Here is a 23,179-nt window from a genome sequence, read left to right on the forward strand (position 1 = left end):
CAAAACAAACAATTCAAACAGCATACAATAAGTTTCTTCCTTATAGCTCCGCAGCACACAACCAAATTTCTCAGAACCTACTTCACTAAAACACACAAGTTCTCAACCTTCCGTTATCATCGCAGCACACAATTTTAATTTCAGAACCTACTTCACTATGGATGAATATTTAAGATATTCAAACTCCTCTAACATTTGTTTAATAATATTAAAAGTAGAAGTAAGAGAATATATATGTACCTCTTGCAATCAATAATCCAAAAGGTAGCAAAATTACTTCACTTAGTAATCAAATTCGCTATTAAATCCACAAACCAATAAAATTAAATTAATAAATAATAAATAAAACATCACTAAATATCTAGCAATATATAACATATTATTGTAATTTTAAAAACTTAATTACCTCAAATGTGTGATTGATATAGGAATTTTGATGCAAAATACTCTCTAAAATCTCACCACAAAAATCACAACCTATGAAATTAAATTAATTAATATGTTAAACATTACTAAACAAATATCACTAAATATCTAATAATAGTAAATGATATTGGTAAACAAATAAAAAAAATCCCAATGTGCCACTAATTATAACCTCAACAAAAAATCAATATAAAATTTTATAACCTAAAAACTTAATAATAAACAAAAACATAAAATTTTTCATATATTTATATTTTATAAATTATTTAATAAACTTATTTTAACATAACTATATATATAACAAAATAGTTACAATTTAAAAAAAAAAAATCAAATATACAAAAATATATCTAAATTTTGAAATAAAAAATGATAAAAATTTAAAAAAATCATGAACATATATACTCTAATGAAATCTATACAATGTGATAGGTTAAATTATAAAAAAAACTAAAAAATCATAAATCCCTAAAAACTTCCATGGAAAAACCACAAAATCCTACAATGTATATAAAAAAATGCATAAAAATGTAAAACTAACACAAAATCATGTATATTACTCATCCTAATGCAAAACCTATGATTTTTTTGCAAAATAATTAACTAAAAATCAAGAAAATTAAAAAAAAAAAAAAAAAACTTACCTTAGAACCCTAAAAACGCAGCCCCAATTCGTCTCTCCTCTCTGGTTTGTGCTCTCGGGTCCGTGTATGCATGTGTGAGGAAGAAGGCAATTATAAAAGGGAGACATCCAACGTCTCCCATTGGGAGACGTTGGATGTACCCATGAACACTTCCCCAGTCTATTTCCAACGTCTTCTACCATTTTTAATGTCTTCCAATTGTAGCCATTAATATAAACTTTCAATGTCTTACACCATTAGACATTTAAAACCTCTGATAAGTTTTAATGTCTTACACCATTGGTGTAAGACATTGTATGGAGTCATTGTATATCAAATTTGTTGTAGTGTATCATTTTGCACCAAACTCCAATTGAATATTAGGATTTACTTAAGGCTAAAGAGGTTAAAGAGGATAAGGGTAAATGTGGAATTTCGCTATACTAATTTGTTGTATTGAGTGGTTTGTTGATTTTTTTTTTAAACTGGGATATTTATTTAAATAATGGTTGTTTTGGGGACTATTTTGCTCGTTGCCCCTAGAAAGAATTATAGAACACTATAGTTTCGACTTAGACTATTATGTCCATATTTCGAATATATACTTGATATTATTTTATAGTGAAATTCTATATTTATCCTTATCCTCTTTAACCTCTTTAGCCTTAAGTAAACTCTAATATTCAATTGGGGCTTGGTACAAAATGATAACTTAGGTAATCAACAATATTAAAAAGTAATTTCTCTACAATTTTAAAAATGAGGACATTAGCTTCCTCGTGCCATTATTTTGGGACATTTATTATAAGTTCTCTTCTTTCTATTTACGAACCAACCAAAGCCATCAAAATATCTACAGTGTAATGCACTGATTTCGAATAAGTTAAGGAATAGGATAAAGATGAGAAAAACTGTAGTGCTCAAACTCACCAAGCAAACAAAAGATTAGATTAGGTAAACAAGGGAACGACAGCAAGTTGGTATTTGTTTGTATTTTTCTAATTAATGGCATTTTTGTCTACGTATGGGGTGGCCCACTACCCGTATTTGATGGGCCTTGGTGGAGCCCATCAAGCAAGATACGTGGTCCAAACAATAGTCCTACATACAGGGTTTCTGGCCACATCGATCTATACTTTTATAAGAATTTTCTTTCTCGGCTGAAATACTACTTTATGATCACTCTGAGACAAATGCACATCAAATCAAGAGTGTAAGAGATGACTTGTGTATGATTGGAAATATTATCTCCTTAGCCTTACCGGCGGCTGCGGAACAAAAAGAATGGATATGTAGGCTTTGCCGTTTTAGTTTGAGTGGGGTGTGGATGAGGATAAAGGCAAACATATTTATGACCTTTTCTCAAAAGGAAATTTTTAATCAATGTGACAATTGAAATATGTTATTGCCCCTTCTATAATAATTCCAATCAATATGAGAAAATTTTTTTGCTAACCAGAGAAGGGATCGGTGTTTTCTTTACCTTCGTCATTTTAGGAATCTATTGATTCTAAAAAAATATATAATAATTTTAATTTTATGGTGGTTGATAGGAATAAATCATTTGATGGACTGCCCCTGGTTTGGTTGCCCCTGGTTTGGTTGGTAGATGATCTTTTGTCACTATACGACTATTACTAGTGGTCAATTAATATAAGAATTGAAATATGGTATTGTCATCCATAAAAAGTCATTTTACCTAATGAAGTAAAAAAATTCAACTTTTTATCACTCCAACCATATCTATAGCAATTTACTATTGGACTAACCAAATGCAACTAGTGTCAAATAGTTACTAAATTAATGGCATATTATTTTAATAAGTAATAATTATTAAACTAATCTATGTTTGAAATCTAAATTTGTAAAAACTAGTAAATTATTAATTTTAACTATAATAGAAAGCATGATTGGATTAAAAATACTAAAATAGATTTTTAGTTATTTTAACTAAAATTTAGATATCAATTGGCTACTGTGGCTAGAAATCCTCTAAATAATATATGAATATGTATGTATGTCATTCTTTTTGTTTATATTTTCTTTCTTTTCTTAATTTTGATTTTTCAAACAAATATTTTTCTTAGTTTTTTCTTTTTCTTACATTTTTTTTAGTTTCTCTTTTTTTTTCTTATAGAAATTTTTGGTTTGTTTTTTTTTTCAGTTTTTTTTCTTTTGTTGTAGTTTTTTTTTTTAATTCTTTCTTTTGTTCTTCATTATTCAATAATAATATAACTTCTTATTTTATTTTTAAAATTATTATTAAAAATTATATATTAAATAATTAAATTCATTTTTTTGACAAACCATAATTAATTTCATTTATATTTTAATATAATATATTATTATTTAACATTTTTCCTCATTATTTCATCAATTTATGATTTGAAAAAAAAATCAAGTATCTAGGTTACACTTTGTGTACCAACTAAAGTATTGCATATGTACCACTTAGGTTATTCTTTATGAACTAATCATAAATCCATAATTATTGTGTATACTAATGATAATTATTTTATATATGTCAATTGAGATACTCATTATGTGCAAATTAGGTTACTCACTATATCTAACATAGTTACTCAATCAACTAGGGAAAGATTACGGTGCAACCACTTTTTTGGCTACACCAGTGCAACCACATTGTATTTTCTACCACTACAGGAAAACAAGCTTACAACGACAACGACGACAAAAGTCATCGTTGTAGGATTTTAAAGACAACATGTCGTCACAAAATGGTCGTCGTAGTAGGTCCGTGTAACATCTCAAAACTCCTAATAAGGTTTAATACATTGGTTAGTGTGTCAGGAGGGCATAATTAGAAATCATGTGATTTTAATTAAAATATATGTGTGATTATGTGTATTATATGAGTTATATTATGATATGATTTTTTATGCATGTTTACGTGTATTAAATGTACTTCAAGACCCGTTTTTTATAAAAATGAGCATTTTCGTAATTTTGACCAATTGAAGGTATAATTGTAATTTTGTATGATATGTGTTTGAGGCCATATTATTATTTGGATATATTTGAGATATTCGGCACTAATAGATCCTTTTGAGCAAATTAGCGGAAAAATCACAACGAGGATATATACCCGACTCGAGGTGATCTTAGGGGTCTTTTGGTAATTTGAAAAATTACCGGGGTTTATTTGTAAATAGAATTAATTGGGATTAGTAATTTAATTTGGAATTAGTGATGAAATTTGAGGTTTAGTGGCAATTTAGGAAAAATTCCCTTGGGTTCGGTTTTGAGGTTAAGTTGAGCTAGGGGGAAAATTGTCTTTTTCACCAATTTGACTATGTTAGGCTGACCAAAGCTGAGGGCTTCTAGGTCATTCATGTACAATACATTTAATCTCTCTCTCTCCTATCTTACATTCTTGACGAGGTTTTGGAGACACAATCTAAGTTTGGAGTTTGCACTTGAGTTTGATGATTTGAGAGAAGAAATTGAAGGTGTTATACCAAAAATTTGAAAAGAATGATGTGGCAATAAAATTAACACATGGCATGAGTTAGTTGGGTGACCTGGCTTAGCAGTGGCCCACTACATCAGTTAGGAAGTTGGACTGCTTGAGAGATGCATAGTAAAGTCAAATACACCTGACCAAGGAGAATATTTGGTCTAAGGAGGGCTTGGCTCAGACCCCAGTTTGAAGACCAAGTGATTGGTTTGAATCCAAGCTCAAGGAGCTTGAAGGAGGGGTTTGGATTTTGGCTCAAGGGATAAAGGCAGGAGGTCCGATCGAACCTTAGCTTGGGAGCCTCTCAAGCATTTGGCTCGGATTTGTCCGAGGTAAGAAGGCTAAGGAAAAGAGGTCCCATGCAAGGATTGGGACATAGATTTCAGTCAAGGGAAGGCCACGTAGTGTTCGATCGGACATAGTTGAAGATGCCAAAGGGAGAGATGCCTCGGACTTGTCTGAGGTGAAGTGTCAGATAGGGTGGCTCGGACCACCTTGGTCCGAGGAGAAGGCCACAAGGTCCGAAAGGACCTTGATTGGAGGAGGTATGCTCGGGCTTGTCCGAGGTGAGAAACAAGGGGGAAGGTTGGCTCGGACCACCTTGGTCCGAGGAGAAAGCATGAGAAGGATGCCTCGGACCACCTTGGTCCAAGGAGAAGGACATCATGTCCAATCGGACATGTCATGGAGGAGGTTGCCTCAAGGTTGTCCGAGGAAAGAAGCCAAGAGAATTGCCTCGGACCTACCCGAGGTGAGGTGCCAAGGGAGTTGGCTCGGACCACCTTGGTCCGAGGAAAGCCAAGCTTGCATGACCTTTGGTCCGAGGAGAGCCATGCATATACCACCTTTGGTCCACGGAAAGCTTGAAGGAGTAATCAACATGCATGTGAGACTACGTCAAAATCCCCGGAACGACTTTGGCAAGAATTGGTCTAAACACCCGGGAATCTCTTACTCCTCACTCAAATTGAGGAATCAGTTATATTTTTAATATTTCTTGTAATATAAATATAAGATGAATAATAAAATATCCCTATCTAAAGGGGATATCAGTTGAGATCCCGGCCTATAAATAGAGGGTTGGGAGGATCGTAACAGGACTTTTTGGGAAAATTAAGAGTGAATCTGTGTTCTAGAGAGAGAAAGTGTGTTTTTCTTGAGAGAACCCCTTTTTTTATTCTGGAATATTTGCACTGAAGAAACTCAGTTGACACTGGTTCATCTGATCTTGAGTGTGAATACAGTAATAAAATCTCTAAGTGGATTAGGCTATTACCGACTATCGGGGCTGAACCACTATAAAAATCTCGTGTTATTTATTTTCATTGATTAAACTGTCTGTTGTCGTTTATATTCTCTTAAAGGTTTGTCGTATTTGACGTTCTCACGTCGTTGGCTAAAATCACAGTCAACAGAAGGCTTAGGAGGTGAAGAATTGCAACTGAGAACTCCATTTTTGACCTAGGGTTTTGAATTCATCACTGAGGTATGAATCACTCAAGCTTGTATCTTATGTTCTTCATTGTTCTTAGGGAAGTTTTGGGACATGGCTTGAACTTTGAATTTCTTGGGTTCTAGGTTGTTAGATTAGATTTTCTGCTATTAGGAATATGTTTATAACTATTGGGAAGGTTAATTTCAGCTGGGAATGGTGATTAAATGTTAATTTTCGAATTGGAGGAAAGCTTGAGTTTGAAAAACTCAAGATTGTGATTTTTGGTATTTCTGGGTTTTTTACTGTTTTGATGATATTTATGGGCTCTTTGGCACTTGGGTAACTTATATTTGGGTCAAACTTCCGTTGAAATCTGGCTGGAAACTTGAATTGAAGAGTTTTTGTGGTCTTAGGTAGGTTAGGGGCGGTTTTGTGTCGAAGAAATCGCAGAAAAAGAAACCCATAATTCTAGGTTTGCGTTGTAGCGCCCCTGCGCTGAAGCAGGGGAATTTTGGGTGACTCTGTTGCTTCTGGGCGTAGCAGCGCTAGGGGGTGGCGCCCCTACGCTAATGCCACTTCAGGATATGGTTTTTTTTTTTTTTTTTTTAAGTTTTGGGAAAAGCTTGGGGGCTTAGGGAATGATTCCATCACCCAGATTGGTGGAATTGGAAGTCCCAAGAGCTCGGGAATATTCATGGAATTTGTATTCAAATCAATTCTTAATGAGGATACTTTTTATACTGTGACTAGGATTACCGCAAGGCTCGGGAAAGAGATTGTGCACAGGATTGTATCACTACTTGCACAAGACTTGAGGTAAGAAAACTGGCACTTGCACCGTGCTTAGGGCATTGGCCCCGACCTGTGAACGAGTTATAACCGCTTACTAAAGTTGATTGGATTATATTTGTTGTGTTGAACTTGTTATTTGTATATGTTTGTATTTGTTTGGAATGATCGACTAGGGAGCCATAATCGGCGATAGTCATGTGCAATGTGGGCCATTATGGCAAGGCCACTATGGGAGTGCGATACGCGCTCATTCGACATAAGGGTCACAAAAATAAGTTATATACTTGCTTGAATTGCATCACTAGTGGTTATCTGTTTGTGTTTATTTGAGTTTTCTTGTTGAGCCTTGACTCATGGGTGTTATGTGGCGCAAGTAAGAGCAAGGGTAAACTGAACCAACCATGAGTTGGAGAGCTATTGGGGTACATACTCAGTTTGCTCGACCACCACGACCGAGATTATTTTGAGGAACTAGGGTTGAGTTCAATTTTTGCTGCTTAGGTCGGCCATTGTTCTAACTCCAAACATGTTATACGTGTTATATTTTGTTTGTAAACTCTTTTTGGGATCCCTCTATATATGTTTAAACTCTTTAATGACAAGTTTAACTCTTTTGACCAAAAATTTAATACCTAAAATGTTCTTAACTTTAATTACATGTTTAAAGTTCAAATGGCTCACTTAACGAGTTAAGCACAATTTTTAATACACAATGTAACAAGCATGAATTAGCAGGGCGTTACATTCCGTATATGTAGTGACCTATTGCAACGACCACGCCGTCGCAGTAGGAAACTTGCAAAACTTTTTTTTTAAATGGACCATATTGCGACGACATGTCTTCTCTGTAGGTATTTTCAAAATAATTTTTTTTTTAATTTTGGACCTACAACGACGACATGTCGTCTCTGTAAGTTTTTTCAGAATTAAAAAAATAATTGAATTTTGGGACCTACATATCATCTCTGAGGTCTTTTTCAGATTTTTTTTTTAAAATTTTGACCCTAAATCGACAACATGTCATCTTTGTAGGTCTTTTTTTAAATAAAAAAAATTTTGCAATTTTTTTTATTTTCTAAATTAAATTATAAATCTAACAAAATCATATTATATTAACACATACTTAATAACTTAATATTTTCAACACTCATAAATAATTATAAAAAAATATAAATTAATTCCTAACATCAAACAAAGTACACCATAAATACCAACACATATATAAATCCAAATAAACTTTTAAGACTAATATTCAAAAACATAGTATATACTAACACATATATAAATCCACGCTATTTGAAAACAAAACAAAAACAAACACATTTAACCAACATATATTCAATATCAATCATATAACACATATATAACCTAACATATAAATTACAATCCAATAACAAACAATAAAAACAAAATACACTAGTTATGTTAAATATATATAAATTCATGAGCAAGTAAAATAGTTATGTAAAAAAAGAGAAAATACATTAACAACATTAACAATTTAATGATCATTTCTAGCATAGGAAGGCATTGTATAAATCTATTGGCATTAAGCTTGGAGCAATACAAGGAACACAAATATACTGGTATACATACATAAATTAAAATAAATAATAAACATATGATAAATATTTCCAATTAACAAATCACATTTACAATTAACTTATAAATTTATCTAAACCCTAAAACTAACAATACAATTTTACACAATCAAACACACAAATGAAATTTGTTTTTTTGGTTTGAAAAAAATACTAAAATTATAAACATGCATACTAAGATTCGATAAACACATGCTAAAAAATAATAAAAATATCAAACTTTTTCAATACATCTATAAAAACATGCTCAAACACACAATTTTCATTAATGAAAATAATCTATGGTGACGACATGTCGTCGCTATAGAGAGCTCCCAAAATTCAATTTTCAGTACTAAATTTTTTGTGGGGAAAGTTTTCCACCATTTTTTTCTAGACCTCTACAGCGACGACATTTGTTGCCGCTTTAGGTTATTTCCAATAAAATAAAACATTAATAATAAATTATAAATAATTTTGGCGCCGTATATTCCCTCCAAAAAATTTAGAGACCTAATTTGACGACATAACGTCTTCGTGGATCAAGATATTTTGAACCTACAACGACGATGTCTATTGCGACGATATGTCCTCCCTGTACGTCTTTAATAGAAAATTTTAAAAATTTTAAAAATCCAAATTTCGTGGTTTTATATGTTTTATTGCAATGACATCATTGACGTCATAATGTCGCCGCTACAGGGTCAATTTCTTGTACATCTCAATAATTTTTTTTCCAATTTTTTTTATATGACAGTGTACATTGTAGCATTTAAGATACCCTGCAAATTTTCAAGAAATTCCGAATAATTTACAGTGCCAAAAATAAGGATCAAATTGCTTGTTGCATCCATGTTTCTTTTTTTTGTATACGTGTATAAAAGTCAATAGTTTGAATCTTGTTTTCAACAATATAAATTATTTAGAAATTCTTGAAAATTTTTAAGGTGTCTTAAATGATTACAATGTATACTGTCATATAAAAAAATTGGAAAAAAAAATTATCGAAGTATAGAAAACACAAACTGGTTGCTCACGTAGTGTCGTGATTAGCATGTAAGGATAACTATATAATCGGTATTGCATGTTATTACCATCGGGCCATAATGGGATGGACATAATATACTGACACGCTCGGGTCCCATGGACACACTCTCAATGTCTTTAGGACAGCCCATTGGGCCAGGACAACTAATTCTCTCATTGGGTATCTAGGCCCAATAAGCCCATTATGTTTTATAAAAGGGGTTACACCTTTATTATCTGAGTGTGGACAATGGGTGTTTAGCGGAAAATGAGAGAAAGAGAGTAGTGTTCATCTACACCCCAAGCACGCCTTTGATCTTTGATGTGTAGGTGGGTGAAATGTGATGAGCATAATCATGGAGAATGATGGTTCATAGACTTGATCACAAAGGTATGTAAAACTTCTTTTTCTTATTATGTTTGATGTCTTAAATAAGATGATTTAATTGTGCAATATTGAGCATGAATATGTTTGATCAATTCTTGATTATTGTTTGATGCTCAATTAATTTCAACAATTGGTATCAAGAGCCAGGTCATCTGATTTTAAGGCTTAAATCTATTTAATTTTTTTTTTCTATTTTTCTCCAAATTTTTCCATACCCACGGTTTTGTGAGAGACCCATATGCAAAAATTTTAATTTTGAATTTTTTCGGATATTTTTTGGGTCTATTATTCTTAGGTTGTTGAAACAAATTGGGTAAAAGTATTTTGTTGCATTATTACAAGCAAGAATGGGAGAAATCTGGTTTTTTCAAGCATGAAAATGGCTTTCATATTTTGATCTGAAATAGAATTCTTTGGGCTTTTATTGGCTGTTTTGGAGCTTGGGAAACGTTGGTAATAGCTTGGGCATGAAAACTCCTCAAATGACGTTAAAAATGGAGTACTGGAGGCCAAAATCCGACAGGGTCGGAGTCGCGGGTCCGAATTGGGTCGGGTTGACCCGGTTCAAAGGTCAGGGACGACCCCAAACGACATGTCGTTCGACTCCAACCAATGGAAAAACGACATGTCGTTTATTAGATTTAATGGGACATTTTCTGATTCTTCAAACGACATGTCGTTTTCTCATTACTGAAGAAAACGACATGCCGTTTTTATGCAAAACGTCGCGAGTAACAGAGGGGAAACGACACGTTGTTTTTGGGCCTATTTTTCAAAAAAAAAAAATTGAACATTTTATAGCGCGTGGGGGTGCGTGCAAGGTCGTTTTGGGACCAATTTTTCACCATTTGGTATTTTTTTTTTATTTTCCCACTTAATTGTGTAATTATATTTTGGGTTTGGTCAATGTTAACGATTAATTGACACATAATCACATAATTAAATTAAAATTATTATCTCACAATTTATCTTATATCATTTATTAATGGTAAACATGATTATATTTATTTGGAATTTATGCCTTATGTTTTTTGTTTTAAAATACTTGACATTATGTGCAAATATGATTATGTTGTTGTGACGTTAAATGAGTGCTTATGTACTCACCTATCGTGAGTTTAAGCATGTCAATTTGTCATTCATAATAATTGTGAGATTAATACAATTTGAAAGTTTATGTGCTTGCCTATCGTGAGTCTAAACATGTCAAATTATGAAGTTTAAAATTATAATCTCACATAAGACCCAATAAGCGAGCAATATGTTATACCTAATTTTGTACATATGCCTTATAATTTGTTTTTGAGGATTCATGATTATGGATGGATTATTGTTGGCATATATTTGGTTTATTTACAGAATTATTACCTATTTGATTTATGCTTTTTTTTAATAGATTCTTTGACATTTATGGATGCTTAGTTGTGATTATTTGATGATTATGAGATTATAATCTATGACGAACATGTAATTGAATGTTCTATGGATATTCATATCGTGATTGTGATTATCGCCGATTAAATTCACATTTTTTCTAATGACAATAAATACTAAGATCCATGCATGCAATTTAGTCATCTTGTCGATGATTTTATTGTTGGGTAGGATGCTTAGATGGTGAAGGAAACAGATTGAATGTCATGAACCACACAATCTTTTCTACCCTATCGGTAGTGGATTAATGAATTTAGTTGTGACATGTGAAGTGGTTTTCCTTACCTGCATAAGAGTCATATGTTTTTTTAGAACGACTCTAGCATGACATGATCATTTCTGTTGATAGATCATTTGGAAAACAGAGAAAACGAGCAAATAGCACGATCCTTGTTTTCACATGCATAGTGGCACTGCTCATTGATATTTTCACTTAGCTTCAAGCAATCCTAAAATCTCTACCGTTTAGTTATCAGATGGGACAATAATATGTTTTGACAGAGCGATATCTCATTGTAAAGATGAAATAGGCCTAAAATTAATAAATCTTGAAGTCGCATTGTTTAAATAGATGCCAAGTTACTCCATGATCAGTGGGAGATTGAGAATATTGAGATGGGTGTTAGTTGGCTGTAGTGAGGTATATATGTGTTAATCGATCCTTCTATGACAACTTTATGAGGATGAAATCGCTTAGGAATCTCTTAAGGTATTGAAGTGAAATTTTTTTGTTTTTCGATAATGATGAGTTCAGGAGACTATTGCATTGATTTTATGCCCTAAGATAGTTTCAGTGGAACTAGTGAATCATCTATTGTGGCTTTCTTATAATCAAGGCTCAAGATATGACATAGATCATAAGTGGACAAATTTTGAATGAATACGACAACAGTTATGTGATCATTATCTATTTCGAGGTAATAAGCTAATTACTTGGAGATATTCGTAAACATGATGAATCCAAATTAAATGGAATAACGCATGTGCACTCAATATCATGTCGTTGTTGCTACAAATTTGAGGATAGCTAAGTTATATTTAGGCAACAATTTTGGTTTGATTGAAGTCAACGAAACAAAGTTTGCCATATAGTGATATTGATAACTTAGTATTCTTTTTTGGATAACCAATGGAAAGAATAAGGGGAAGTTAGGTTTCGACTTATTTAAGCATAGTACACATGCTGGTCATATTAATTCTTTTGTCCATAAAGTTTTTTTTATGATCTATAATATCATGTATAAGATTTGGGAGATATCGAGTATTTATTACTCTTTGTTAAAATCTCTCTCACATGATCATTATATTGAGCACAATCTTCTCGAGCTTTGACACATCAAAGTTTTAAACGTTTTTTGTGTTTTAGAGAGCTTCAAAGTGGAAAACACCTAAATAATTAATCCAAACATGCATAATGACGTGCAATCACTTCTTATATGCATTGTTTGACAAAGTGACAAGTACAAAACTGAACGTATATATATAGTCTCAATGGTTGCACTACATGCATGTTGTTTTAATGGTTGTTATTATATTTGGATATCTTCCAGGCCAAATTATGTTTAATATATGTATCCTATCAGTATGATATTATACATGATTTATTTGACTGCCTATTAGATAATGAAGTTTAATATGGTGGTTGTTTATTATATTGGTCCAAGTGGGAGAGATATTTGAATTTTTGTATGGACTAATATAATCACAAACATAATTTCATATTCACAACCATGTTAGGTGTTTAAAGAGACAATAGGAGTTAAGTATTTTGCTATGACACTCAAAAGGATTTAGATTTGATGGGTTGTATCGTTTCATTCCAAATAGCCTTATATAGGTTGAGACTGAATAATGATTTAATTTGCAGACCTTGTTTTTGGGCAATCGCAATCTCAAAGTTTAATTGTGAAAGAGAAAATGATTATCTCAATGGTTATTTTTTGATAGTACTATGGTTCATATAATTGTCTCTTCTATCCACTGTTGATGATAAGCAAATAAAGTTGTCCATGTTAGAGTTTCAAGTTGGGGTTAGTCAAGGGTCAAAACATTATTTAGGGAATAACTAGACTTATCCCTTGTTTTGCTTCCGCTGTTCTTCTTGCCGACCCTACAATCAGCCAGAATATGATAAGAAACTCCATATGTGAACAAGCAAAGATATAGGATCGAAATAGTTTTACAGACCTACAATTACAAGTAGGAAATAAGGTTGACGACATATACCTCAAAATTGTTAATCGAGATCCATTAGTGGTTCTTAATCCTTATTTGGAGAGCTGATATGTTAATATCACGATTTCCAAGATATGATCAAACATAGAAGTTTAGGCTTAATCACATGATAACTGAGAGATTTTTCTTGATGACAAGTCTTGTTGAGAATAGACTATTTGAGGAACAAATTATGATGGAATGAACTGTTCAAAATACATTATTATTGGATGATAAAGTGCTGACTATTTGGAAATCAATATAGAAGGACGTGAGAACTAAATTCTTATTTTAGAATTTCATTTGGCTCAATCAAGCCTTGAGAAGGCAACTGGCAAGGACACCTGAATTCAATGGATTAAATTCATTTTAGAAAGGCATCAAGACAATGACTATTATTATTCTCAGAATGGACAATTCGAAACATTATCGTTAGTCAATATTATGTAAGAGATCAATTTTGAGATTGTTCCATACATGCTTGTTGAAGGCAGCCTCGAGTGTTCTCATGTATACGCATTCCCTATTGTGATATTTGTCATAGGCATGCTGGATTGGTACTTGAGTAGTCATCCTTATGGTATAAAGGATGTCTTTGTAATCGACAAATCAACATTATGACGCTCAATAGTTGGTTTTAGTGATATCGATTGAACAGGCTGCATGGATGTCAAAATCCTTTATAATGGTAGGAGGAGCTATTTTGTGATTAAGTGTCTAATCAAATAAACACCTACAATTTTCTCTCTCATACATGCAGGTATAATGGTAAAAGGAGTTATTTTGTAATTAGGTGTTAGGTGGACACTTACAGCATCCTCATTCATAGATGTAGAGTGATTGATGTGTTATGAGGACATGGTTTATACAATACAACTGTGATATTTCGTTTCAGTGTCAAGAGTAGTTTACTCTATTGTGAATTTACTGAACTTATGTGATTAATGTCGCAGTCATATCTTTCTTTCGGAACTTGCGGAGTCTTGTTACTCCATTAATGAAGATGACGTTCCATTTATGGTGAGAAAGTTGTGGAGTCCTTTATTTGCATCATGACACACACTTATAGACAACATGTCAATAACTACACTGACAAGGCTTACTTAACCGTGTGTACTGAGAACATACTTCTTATGTGGATTGCTAGGTGCCAAAGATTTATTTAATCAGTGGGAGTTACCATTTTCATATATGATAGACATGTTAAGGATTGCTATTTATTGTTGAATACATGAATATTATGGATCACTCTTTGGCATTATGAGTGCACACTCGTTTGGTAATGATATAATGATGCGAACCAATGGCTTAGTCTAGATATCATGTTTGAGTGGATCCATATTGGGAGTTATCGCCGTGCTTTATGAATCTCCAATGTCTCGTTATGTATCATATTTGTATCCTATCGGTATGATATGATGCATAATTGGTTTTATAGACATTTGTGGTTCTTGAGATTCTTGTGTATAGACATTATTGTTCAATGAGCACTTGTTAGTTTAATTATGTAGTCCAAGTGGGAGAATGTTAGAATATTTTATATGGACTGACATAATTATACGTTGCTCACGTAGTGTCGTGATTAGCATGTAAGGATAACTATATAATCGGTATTGCATGCTATTACGATCGGGCCATAATGGGATGGACATAATATACTGACATGCTCGGGGCCCATGGACACACTCTCAATGTCTTTAGGCCAGCTCATTGGGCCAGGACAACTAATCCTCTCATTGGGTATCTAGGCCCAATAAGCCCATTATGTTTTATAAAAGGGGTTACACATTTATTATGTGAGTGTGGACAATGGGTGTTTAGAGGAAAATGAGAGAAAGATAGTAGTGTTCATCTACACCCCAAGCACGCCTTTGATCTTTGATGTGTAGGTGGGTGAAATGTGATGAGCATAATCATGGAGAATGATGGTTCATAGACTTGATCATAAAGGTATGTAAAACTTCTTTTTCTTATTATGTTTGATGCCTTAAATAAAATGATTTCATTGTGCAATATTGATCATGAATATGTTTGATCAATTCTTGATTATTGTTTGATGCTCAATTAATTTCAACATACAATATATACTGTCATATAAAAAATTGGAAAAAAAAATTATCGAAGTTTAGAAAACACAAACTAGTTGCACCGATATAGCCAAAAAAATAGATATACTGTAGTCGCTCCCTATAAATATATATATGCCAATGACAAACTTGTTTGTAAACGATAATAGTGTTGAATCCAAAAACGACAATAAGAAAACAAATGGAAACATGGTTTAACAATTGAATAAGCCTATATTTACGAATGTCTTTTATTTTTGATGTCCTTGAAAAATTAAAGAGATTGGACGAGTTTTCTCCATCCAAGGCCTAGATTCTGATAACAATTTAGTAGAGTAATGATATTCTGATAACAATTATAGGAATATAGAATAACACATTATAGATGTTTCAAGTATTTACAAGTAGTATAGTGTTGGTATGTGTACATTTATTAGTAGTATTGTCTAGCTCCATACATTATTCCAAATCATATGGTTATGTATATGATTAAGTGTTGTCTATCAAATTAGAAGGCATATAGCAATAGTTTGAATAGTATTTATTAATTACTAAACATATTGCTGACTATTTTAAAAGTAGTTAGAGAACGTAATAATTATTCTTCATTTTCACATTAGAGCACGTACTTTTACACATGACGTTGCTTATGTTTTCCTCAGTTCATGTGTTTTGACAGCACGTGTGTACGTTGATATCACGTGTGGACATTGTGTTGTGGTTTTCATTACAATCTTCTCTTCTGTGTGAACGACAATATAGTTCACACGTGTCACACCCCTGTACGACCTTGCATGCTTAATTAATTAAAGTTTAATCCAACTAACTTTACGTATATTGGATTCTCCCTCCCAATTAATTAAATTATACTAATTGGAAATATTTGCGTCAAAGTAATGTTTGGTGAAAATGCCTTATATAGACTCAATTTTTATTTAGCGGGTAAAGTACCTAAAATCTTTAAGATAGTAATTTTGTAGGATCTTTCTGTTGAGCTATGTTAAGTGTTTACTAGACCAACATGTGTCACTTCGTGATTGATTAAATTTAAAGTATTTTTAAAAATTAATTATAATTGATTTTAAAATAAAAAATTAATTAAAATAATATAAAATTAAAAATAATTAAATAAAAAACAAAACGGATTTTAATTATTAAAAACACTTTTTAATCTTTTGTAAAATAAAATTTATTAAAGAGAAATTAAATCTAAGATAAGGTAGAACACAATTTAGATTTCTAAAAAATCAAAAGAAAAAAGAGAGAAAGAAAAAAAAAAGAGAAATAGAAGAACACAACTTGGGGCTGGGGTTGAGGTTGAGGTATAAGGAGACACGATTGGACCAGATCTGGTTTTTTGGTGATAGGGATTAGAGGCAATTGGAGCTGTGGTCGGAGACACGATTGAGGATCTGAAGCTTGGGAACATATTTGGTTTTTCGGTGACAGGGACTAGAGGCAACTGGAGCTTGGGTCTGAGACACGTCTTCTTCCTCTTGGACATAGTTGGGTAGGAAGGCAAGAAGAACATATTTTTATAGTTCTTCTTCCTACTTTTTATTTGATTCTTATTCTCATTCTTCCTCTATTTTTCTTGCAGCCTTGGACGGTAGCCATGAACGACGCCAAGCAGTGAAGGAAGATGCATGTCTTCGATCTGCATAGACAAGTACAAAGGGCTTCGCAAGGGTGATGCTGGTGGCTAAGAAGTGAGGTCGATGGGACTCATGTGGGTGGGTTGTAGAGATGTCGTCCTTGCCAAAGCAGATCTAGATTTTGGGAATGTGTTCATTAGGTTTTGTATTAATTTGGGTATGTGTTCATGGGTTTTGTCTTGAGTGTTCTTGAATCTAGGTTTGATTAAGTTGTTCTTTCTTGAATCTGGGCATATAATTTTCAAATTAAACCAACACAAATTGAATTTGTTTGTATAATGTTCATATTGAATATGGATTCTTGATTAAGTTGTTCTTGAATCTAGTTTTGGTTTTATGGATTTGTTATATATAGAAAACTAAACCATGGCTTGAGATCAAATTTTTTGTAAGGACAGCTAAATGGTTCAGGACTTGTTTCTATTTCTTTCTTTGTGTTGATTTGAGTAAATATAGTTTAGATTATGAATTGTATGAATATTTAGGATGGTGTTATTGAGAGATTCATAATATTCTTATATTGTTCTTGAGTTTTTTAAAAGAAAATAATGCCAAAAATATATTAAATTCTTTTGATGTAGAGTTACGGTTTTAGTTTTTTTTTTTTTTAATTTAATATGTTTTAACTAAATCAGACTTACTTTTTATTTTCTTTTTCTTTTTAAATTAATTTTTTTTTTATGTATAATTTGGAACCTAAATGTGTTTATTATGACACACTAATGGAAACTCTATTAACAGAATTATAATTTTAGAATATTTGAGTATTTTATTAGTTACAAAAAAGATTGAGATACAAATATCCCTAACAATTGAGATAAGATTGAGAGGAACAACACCCAGTTTACTTTTGAGTAAATTGACAGGTTTGTTTTATGTCAGTGTCAGAATGATTCAGATCTTATTATATATTATTATTTATCCTGGTTAGGTGTCATGGTCGGCACATGCATGATTCTTCAAGAATTTTTGGATGACCTTTTTTTTTTTAACAAAATATTTATAAGTTGGTCTTTTCTATCTTTTCTTATTAATCAGTGCGATTGGACAATTTGGACTGGTGACTAGCAATTAAATAATAATTTACCTAAATCATGTAAGATTTTCACTTTTTTTTTTCCTTCTTGATTTTTTATGAGTTTATACCAAGACTAGTGATTAAGATACACATTTGTATTCGAAAATAACAGGAAAGAAACGAAGTTGAGTGATACTAAACACGTACAGTAAAAGATAAATATTTATTTGATAATTTATGTTTTATCGAACAACAAATTTAAAATTTTTTGTTTATGATAATTATGAATTGTTGTCCTTTATTTATAAAATTTACATAGTGTGATACCTTTCATATGGTTAATTTTTTAATATTTTTATATTACCTCTCATTTTGATGATTTATTTGATTTTTATTTATTTTTAAATAATTTAAATATATTTTGTGAATATTTTATTTAGTTATAACTTTTCATCTAATTAATTTTAATCAAGATTTAACAGCTCAAACCTACTTTCTTTATTTTCCATCTCTAGTACATTTTCATTTTTCTTCATGTGGGTGGAGGTGTATAAGGGGACATCAAAAGGAGTATACGTCAGGTTGGGCAGAGTGCAGATGGATCTGCAACGAGAGTGGGCGTTGGAAAATTTCACTATTGAAATATTGAATCCCAAGTTGATATACATTATTTGTTTATTGTGTTTATTTGATTTCAGGCAATATTTTTTTTGGCTGAAAGATATAAATGTATTTGATTTGCATTTCTATTTGATGTGTGACTTTGTGCCCATGAATTAAGTAATTGGAATTTTTCTCGGTTCTTTCGGAGAATGTTGAACACGATCAAGAGGGAAAGGGAAGGAGGAAGAGTTAAATGATTTTAAAGTTTTTTATTTGGTTTGAATTTAATTTTAATTGTATTTTAATTTTGGTTTGAATTTAGTATAAAATTTGGCTTTAGTTGATTTAGTTTTTGGATTTAAATTTAGGAGTTAGATTTAATCTTTTGCTTTTGTTTATTAATTTTTATAAAAGTTTTTATTATATATTTTTTTGTTTTTGTTTTATTATTTCAAAAAATCTATTTAAATTATTTGAAAATAATAAAAAAAAAAAAATCAAATAAATCATCAAAATGAGGGATAATTTGGGATTATTAAAAATTTAAACACACAGAGAGTACCAAACTATGTAGTTCATTGTTTTCATTTTTCACCATGGTCATACCACCCTTCTTCGATACCACTTGTACTGGGCTCACCCATGCGGTATCAGAAATTGGGTAGATCACCCCGACGTCCAACCATTTAAGAATCTGCTTAAGTACATCCTCCTTCATTGTTGGATTGAGTCTTCTCTGAGCCTCTATAGATGGCTTGCTATCTTCCTCCAATAAAATTTTATGCATTACTATTGAAGGACTTATTCCTCTAATATCCGTCAATGTCCACCTAATGGCCAATTTATGATCTTGTAAAATCCTCAACAATTTTTCCAATTCTGTTTTTGGGAGGTCAGCTGAAACAATTACAAGTGAAGTCTCATTCTCTTCCAAATATGCATAACACAAATGATCCGGAAGAGCCTTTAATTCCAACTGCAGTGGTTGCTGAATGGATGTTAATGGTCTTTCAGGCCCCTCTGCTAACTCTTCAAACTTCTTCCTGTACGGTTGGTAAGAATTGATCTAATTTACATATTCTCTTATCTCAATATCATCATCATCATCTACCTCACCACCTATCAACATCGCCTCTATAGCATCACTACTCACCCTTCTTTTCGAGACTGCTTTATCTATCACATCCACACTATAGCAACTGTCACTAGCCACCGAATACTTCATTGCCTTGAAGACATTAAATACCACCTCATCTCCTTGAACTTTGAGTTTAAGCTCTCCCTTTTGAACATCAATAAGAGCTTGGCCCGTGGCTAAAAATGGTCTTCCAAGAATAATGGGCACATCTGTATCCTCCTCCATCTGTAAAATTTCTTTCATGAATTTTACATAATTGGGCATCTGCTCCAAAGCCTCAACAAAAGGAATATTGATATGCAGCTTTTAAACACCTCTAAAAACTTAGAAAAGTGTTTATCAAGAGTAGTTTTTCTAAGCCACTGAGCATATGGAACTCGGGCTGGTTGGTCAACAAAAACTGGAGGAACTTTCTCTGTACTCTTGTGATTTTTCAGTGACCATTTTCTCTGCTGTATCAGAATTTTCACCCAAACCTTCATTCTGAATCACTGACTATTGTACACTGCACTGCTCAATTTGTTTACCACTCCTCAAAGTAATTGCCTGAACTTGGTCCTTGGGATCAACTTCAGTGTTGCTAGGCAAGTTCCCCTGTGGTCTATTATTTAGCATATTATCCAACTGCCCCAATTGTGTTTCAAGATTTCTGATCGAAGATCTAGTCTCTGTCATGAACTGAGTTTGAGTGTTGGTGAGAGTCAATAATGCAGCTTGAAATTCATTAGGACTATTTGGTAAAGCTTGATTCATTGGTTGTTGTGGCCTATGAAGAGGCTTGATTCATTGCTTGTTGAGGCATATTCTGTTGAAACTGACCCTGAAACTGAGGTTGTTGGCCCTGATTGTTTCTCCAAGAACAATTGGAATGATTTCTCCACCTAGGATTGTAAGTGTTGGATAATGGATTATTGAATGGCCTCTGAAAATTTCCCACAACTTGAACCTAAGCTTGGTCCATAGGAATGTTATTGTTACTGCTAGCAGGACACTGATCAAAAGAATGAGAACCACCACACATGTCACACCTAGCTTCCATCTAAATAGCATTAGCAGATACAGTGTTCTGCTGTAATTGTTTTGTCGAGGAGGCCACTTGTGCTGTCAAGGCAGTAATTGCATCAAGTTCATGAACCCCAGCTACCTTTCTAACCCCAGATGACCTCTCATCAGACCACTGATGATTATTTGTGGCCATGTCCTCTAGCAGCTCATATGCTTCATTGGCACTCTTACTCATGAATGCCCCACCAACTGCAACATCAATAATCGTTCTTGTTATACCACACAGCCCATTGTAAAAATTGTGAACCAGCATCTACTTCTCTATACCATGGTGGGGGAATTTCCTCAATAGCTCATTGAAACGCTCCCAAGCATCATATAATGACTCTCCATCCATCTGATAGAAGTTATTAATTTCTCCCCTCAATTTAGCAGCCTTTGAGGGAAGGAAAAACTTAGCCAAAAATTTATGAGCAAGGTCTTGCCAAGTATTAATAGAATTCGCCTGAATCAAATTAAGCTAGCTTTTAGCTCTTTCCCGCAGAGAAAATGGGAAGAGTCTCAACCTTATAGCATCATCACTGACCCCATTGTATTTGAAGGTATCACACAACTCCAAGAAATTCGCCAAGTGCATATGGGGGTCTTCAAAAGGAAAACCACCAAATTGGATAGTGGACTGCACCATTTGCAAGATTGCCAGCTTAATCTCAAAATTATTGGCCTCCACAGCTGGCGGTCTTATACAGTTTTGTACTCCCGTTATAGTGGGCAGTACATAGTCTCTCAATCTCGTGGCAGCAGGATTTTGAGCCTGATTTTGAATAACCTTGGGAACCTCATTATCCCCATCATTGTGTGCCATTTCTACACTCTGACGAGCCAACCTCTTTTTTCTTCTGTTTTGTTTGCAAGCCTTCTCAATTTCAGGATTAACAAGAACAAGACTACCTGCCCCTCTTCTGCTACGCATATAACAAAACTACCTGAAATTGACAAAGGAACGTAGCTGAAACAAATTAGAAACAAGACAAAAAATAACCAAATTAGAAATAAAATTAATTAGACTAATATTGATAGTTTTCAGTCCCCGGCAACGGCGACAAAAACTTGTTGCGAAAATTATAGCTACGCAAGTGCACGTTTGACAATTTAGTAATAATATTGGTAAAACCAAGTATCTTCCTCAAGGACTGAATCACCAATTATCAGTCAATTAATCTTTTGATTCTATTTGGTCAATTAAACTTTTGATTTTTGTAAACAACGCAGAAGAAAATATAAATTGTAGAAATAATAATTAAGAATTCAATAAAACAATGAGTAATAGCAAAACCTTGGACTTAAACAATGAGAAAGTAATTAGGGCGTTTAATCTCATCAACTATCCTCCTTATTAATCCCTAATATAGATTACCAATTTCTTCTTATTTCTACCTATTTCAATTAACGAGTTGACAACAGCAGTTTATAATCATATTATGAATTATAAACTCAACCTAAGTGAAAATTCCCTATATTTCTATAGTAAATTTAATCACAAAGATTGCATTAACCACAACAACTCAAAAAGATAGTTACATAATTAATCTAGATACTCTCGTTCCAAATTAGAATTGTGTCCTAAACAACAAGAGCAAATTCAAATCGCACTTTTCAGATTTTGATTAAAAAACATACAAATAATGACTATAGATGGCCAATCAATAATCAATCAATAAGCAAAGATTGTCAGGAATTGAAATGAAGATGAAGAAGAGATCCATCCTTTGTCGAAAATAACACCAAAACTTGGATATTTCTTCTCTTTTTGAACCAATTTCCTCCAAGTGTTCAAATCTTCTTTTTTATTCCCAAAAACTGCAAAACAACAAACAAAAGCATAAACATGCACTAAATGAACGAAAAATGACATAAAAGACTATCTAAAACACCACCTAAACATGACATAAACTAAGACTCAACGTTAATCAATAATCATAAGCATAATCATAATCATGCACATACTCAGGCGTTCATGCCCTATTCATGTTCCTGTTCAACAATTCGAAATCAAAAGTATAATAATAATCATGCACATTTAGAGAGACTCAAGCTCTAATCAATTATATATTCAACATTTTGGCCATGCCATAATCACATGTATCACATACTGGGTGCAATTTTCTTACCTTTGGTCCAAGCACAGTTTACCAATAAACAACCCTCGAACATGATCCTAATTCTGAGCCCCTAGCGATAATCTAGTGACAACCATAATATAGAAACTTGTCAATAACGAGTAAACACAGGCTTCCG

At 32.7% G+C, this 23,179-nt stretch overlaps 1 long non-coding RNA gene and 1 other non-coding gene across 2 annotated transcripts; both read left to right on the forward strand.

The window, feature by feature from the left end:
• Positions 1 to 16,456: 16,456 nt before the first annotated feature.
• Positions 16,457 to 17,548, forward strand: LOC133831476 (uncharacterized). The gene is made up of 2 exons (XR_009892506.1): positions 16,457 to 16,972; positions 17,063 to 17,548. It is a non-coding gene; the product is annotated as an uncharacterized LOC133831476 (long non-coding RNA).
• A 3,656-nt stretch (positions 17,549 to 21,204) lies between these two features.
• On the forward strand, positions 21,205 to 21,311 carry LOC133833628 (small nucleolar RNA R71). Its single transcript, XR_009892998.1, has one exon. It is a non-coding gene; the product is annotated as a small nucleolar RNA R71 (small nucleolar RNA).
• The last annotated feature ends 1,868 nt before the right edge of the window (positions 21,312 to 23,179 follow it).

Source organism: Humulus lupulus, chromosome 4 (assembly GCF_963169125.1).
Source record: "Humulus lupulus chromosome 4, drHumLupu1.1, whole genome shotgun sequence".
NCBI lineage: Eukaryota > Viridiplantae > Streptophyta > Magnoliopsida > Rosales > Cannabaceae > Humulus > Humulus lupulus.